We start from the raw sequence: 5,365 nt of genomic DNA, 5'->3' as shown, positions 1-5,365 counted from the left end.
AAAGAATCGCCAGGCACACGACCCGCCACCGCTCCCATGCGTCCATCGTGTAACCAGCCGCAAACGTTCTGGCAGGACAGACGGGTTCCCCCGAACCATGGGCAATTGCTCTAAGACAACAAGGGAGACTCAGCCTCCTCTAAAAATGACGAACATTGTGTAGGATGAATTGCGCTAGGCTTATGTTATAGCCGACCTTAACATTGCTATTTCAGATCCAGAATCATAGAAATATATGTGCTCAACCCAACTACAGTGCGAAATCATTTCGTTATAACTTTCCCCAGTTCACCTAATGTGCGCATGAGTTTTTCCCCCTCGTGACAATGCGATGCAGCCCAGCCTCAGTGGACTTCAATGGCATTTGGGAGCAATGCGCTTTTCAATATCAAAATGCAAGACAGTTATTGGACAAATACTGCGAAAACGCCCGCCCACGGACTCCCAGCCTCACAGTGGGAGGGACATGGCAAAGCTTTCCGCGAGGAGACTGGTGATTGGTGAAAGCGGCCGGATATTTTCTTTGATTGACAGCTCGTTTCAAATAGACAGGTAGCGGTGAATTTCAGTTCAGTCCCATGCGGATTCACAAGTGGTGTGGTGTATTGTAAGAGATCAGCTTACATTTCAATTTCATTCATTACATATGGTTTCTACCAGCTTTTTTAGTTTGTATATATTTTCATTGTAAATAAAGTGTAAATATAGTGTTGTCAAGTTTGATACTTAGTTCCAGAAATTTTGTTTATTGAGTGACTGAACTTGAACTTGAGGGGGCTAGTCAGCTAGCAAGAAAGCTGCGCATGGAGGCTAAGCATTGTTGATTTAATTTTGGTGAAGCCATTTGTCAGTCTTCCTTTCGAGGAAAAAATTAAAATTAAAGCGCAGGGTAGACCAACGCCTCAAACTGACTTGGTGAAAAAGGTAGGGAATAATACTCGTTCCTTTCAGCTCTCCTGGTATGAGAAAGTGAATTGGCTAACAGCAAGTTCAGTGATGAGGAAAATGTATTGTTGGCCATGGCTCTTGATTAAACCCGGATCCGTGATTTGGTCAAACGTGGGCTGGTGACCCACATCAACAACAGTAAATAGGCTACTTTAGTAATATGTCATGGATGGACCAAAAATATAGAATCTATTTAAAATGTTTATGCTGAGTATATTATATTGGAATATATATTTCTCTGGATATGAATTAAACACAGCTACAATTTGGAAAACATTTTTAAACAAAAACACAGCCAAGAACATTTCACACTACAGACCTGGATTAAAAGTGAAGGGTTATCAAAATTGTCCATAAAACATTTCTCAGTCAAAATAAGTAAAATATAGGGAAAGTGTCATTGAATGAAATGTGTGGCACCCAGCTCTATGTTTGGCTCCCCAAGGTCAGTGCTTGTCAGTGGCGGCTGGTAGTCTTTCAAACAGGGGAGGCTGGTCGGTTACGATATTTCCAGATTTTAAAAGAAAAAAGAAAAAAACACATCAATTTTGCCCATACTCTTGCCTCTGATCTGGCTGATTGTTGGCAGGGTCACAAACTGTGAAATAACAGGTTCTTTTGGCCCATTTGCCTACTGTCCAATATACATGATGGTGGTGTTGGGGGGGTATATTTTAACATTTTATATTTTAAAATTGTGGCATGTTGTTTAAAAAATTTATCATTATTGAAAGCAGCTCTTTGTCAGGAACCTCAGCAGTAACAGCAGAGTGTTCTGGAATAGGCACAAGCACTGACCTTGGGGAGCCAAACACAGAGCTGGGTGCCACACATTTCATTCAATGACACTTTCCCTATATTTTACTTATTTTGACTGAGAAATGTTTTATTGACAATTTTGATAACCCTTCACTTTTAATCCAGGTCTGTAGTGTGAAATGTTCTCGGCTGTATTTTTGTTTAAAAATGTTTTCCAAATTGTAGCTGTGTTTAATTCATATCCAGAAAAATATATATTCCAATATAATATACTCAGCATAAACATTTTAAATAGATTCTATATTTTTGGTCCACCCATGACATATTACTAAAGTAGCCTATTTACTGTTGTTGATGTGGGTCACTTGCTGTTAGACAATTCACTTTCTCATACCAGGAGAGCTGAAAGGAACGAGTATTATTCCCTACCTTTTTAACCAAGTCAATTTGAGGCGTTGGTCTACCCTGCTCTTTAATTTAAATTTTTTCCTCGAAAGGAAGACTGGAAAATGGCTTCGGCAAAATTAAATCAGCAATGCTTGGCATCCGTGCGCAGCTTTCTTGCTAGCTGACTAGCCCCCTCAAGTTCAAGTTCAGTCACTCAAATAAACAAAATTTCTGGAACTAAGATAGCAAACTTGACACTATATTTACACTTTATTTACAGTGAAAATATATACAAACTAAAAAAGCTGGTAGAAACCGTATGTAATGAATGAAATTGAAATGTAAGCTGATCTCTTACAATACACCACAGCACTTGTGAATCCGCATGGGACTGAACTGAAATTCACCGCTGCCTGTCTATATTTGAAACGAACTGTCAATCAAAGCAAATATCCGGCCGCTTTCACCAATCACCAGTCTCCTCACGGAAAGCTTTGCCATGCCCCTCCCACTGTGAGGCTGGGAGTCCGTGGGGCGGGCGTTTTCGCAGTATTTGTCCAATAACCGTCTTGCATTTTGATATTGAAAAGCGCAGAGCTCCCAAATGCCATTCAAGTCCACTGAGGCTGGGAGTCCGTGGGGCGGGCGTTTTCGCAGTATTTGTCCAATAATCATCTTGCATTTTGATATTGAAAGCACATAGCTCCCAAATGCCATTGAAGTCCACTGAGGCTGGGCTGCATCGCATTGTCACGAGGGGGAAAAACTCACGCACACATTAGGTGAATTGGGGAAAGTTATAACGGAATGATTTTGCACTGTAGTTGGGTTGAGCACATATATTTCTATGATTCTGGATCTGAAATAGCAATGTTATAAGGTCGGCTATAACATAAGCCTAGCGCAATTCATCCTACACGATGTTCATCATTTTTAGAGGAGCCTGAGCCTCCCTCGTTGTCTTAGAGCAATCGCCCGTGGTGCTTGTGCCTATTCCAGAACACTCTGCTGTTACTGCTGAGGTTCCTGACAAAGAGCTGCTTTCAATAATGATCAATTTGTAAACAACATGCCACAATTTTAAAATATAAAATGTTAAAATATACCCCCCCAACACCACCATCATGTATATTGGACAGTAGGCTAATGCGCCAAAAGAACCTGTTATTTCACAGTTTGTGACCCTGCCAACAATCAGCCAGATCAGAGGCAAGAGTATGGGCAAGATTGATGTGTTTTTTCTTTTTTCTTTTAAAATCTGGAAATATCGTAACCGACCAGCCTCCCCTGTTTGAAAGACTACCAGCTGCCACTGCCCCGAACCCAGGCTTCTCATCGAGAAAATTGTGTCAATTTCGTTAAGAGACCAGTTTATCAATTCCATGCTTTTTTTTAGTTTAGAAAGTAATGCAGGGAGAGTCTCTCCAAAAAGTACAGCAGACAAGACAAGACACAGAAGCTTAAAGTGCTGATGACACGTTTTTGACATCTTTGGCGATGTTTTATAACATAAAAAGTAATTCCCGATGATCCATATATTAATTCACGAAGGCGCCTATTTTACAAGTTATGATAAAAAACGCGGCTATTTGGGCAAATTTGACGGGGCTGCAGCACCCAGGAGACGAAGGAGGAGGAGGAGCTATATGATGTCAGCGAAAGAACCTTCCTCCTAACTTACCAGTTTGTTGTTGATGCGGCAGGTGTTCAGTTTATCATTATTAGTATTTTTATTAGACATTATATATATATATATATATATATATATATATATATATATATATATAGTTATTATGCCTTCGCGTTGTGTTGCCGGCTTTTGCTCCAAAACCCACAAGGGATGGGGTAAGTTTATTCAAGTTTCCCAGAGATCCTGAGCTGCATGCGAAGTGGGTGAAGCAAGTCAGGCGCACTCATGACAAGTGGGAGCCCTCACCAACATCCGTCCTGTTCTCTGAACACTTCGATTTGGATTGTTTTGACACCCTTCCCAGCTTAAAAGAATCTCTTGGGTGTTCAGTTCAGCACAAACGTGTGTTACTACCATCAGCAGTGCCTACACAGTGTTGCCAGATTGGGAGGTTTCCCGCCCAGTTGGGCAGTTTCAAGTGCATTTTGGTGGGTTTTGAACATATTTTGGGCTGGAAAACGTCAGCAGTATCTGTTGCCAGATACTGCTGAAGTTTTCCAGCTCAAAATATGTTCAAAACCCACCAAAATGCACTTGAAACCACCCAACTTGGCGAGAACCCTCCCAATCTGGCAACACTGCCAGTATTCCGGAGGGGGTCTACTAGTCAGTGTTGCCAGATACTGCTGACGTTTTCCAGCCCCAAATATGTTCAAAACCCACCAAAATGCACTAAAAACCCCCCAACTGGCCGGGAAACCGCCCAATCTGGCAACACTGCTACTAGTAGCTATGCCAGATCCAAAGACAGTCCTCCTGTCAGAACATGTGTTGTGAAACAACATAAGATAAAGGTACGTAGAGCTATAGATTCTACATGATAATCATAAATGTAATCATAAAGTCGGCATGATATCAGTCATGTATTTGCTTGTGAAAGCTTGCGGCTTTCATGTAACTGCCGCCTAGCAACGAGAGGCAAAGGGTAACGAGGGTAGGCTATCATAGATTCTATTCGTAAGAGATCAACACAATTCTAGACTCCCAGAAGAGGAAGAGCTAGCACTAGAGAGTTCACCAGCGTTTTCATGCGCCATTTCCATTGAGTAGAACCAGAGTAGAACAGCCAGTGAACCGCAGCGTGTTCTTCCGCTGACGTTACAACATGGCCGCGAGCCACGGACCCAGTTTTCTTGCGCTGTGCATTTAAAAGTTGGATATTCGCGTAACAACAGCTTCTTTTCAACTAAATTATAACAGAAATCTAACATGTTTGCCATGTTGTATAGTTTATTTAAGAAATTGCATAGAGTCATGTTCATGTCATCAGCCCTTTAAGCAGGGAAAAAAAGGAGGGAGAGGGAGAGCAGAAAATGCGACCAACTTCTTCCCCCTTTATTTTATGTAATTTTATTTTCTATTGTTTACTGTTTTGCCTTTACCTCTGTAAAGCACATTGAACTGCCACTGTGTATGAAATGCGCTATATAAATAAACTTGCCTTGCCTTGTCTTAAAGGTTGAGTATATATTGCTCTCAAAACTGCAGTCTTTGTATGGACATTTAACTATCTCCAGCTTTTTAAGATGCTGATGCAAATGTGAGAGAAAAACTGATTCTGAGCAGGGTTCTTCAAAGTCA

Source organism: Neoarius graeffei, chromosome 12, assembly GCF_027579695.1.
Source record: "Neoarius graeffei isolate fNeoGra1 chromosome 12, fNeoGra1.pri, whole genome shotgun sequence".
Taxonomy (NCBI): domain Eukaryota; kingdom Metazoa; phylum Chordata; class Actinopteri; order Siluriformes; family Ariidae; genus Neoarius; species Neoarius graeffei.
This window is presented reverse-complemented; position numbering follows the sequence as displayed.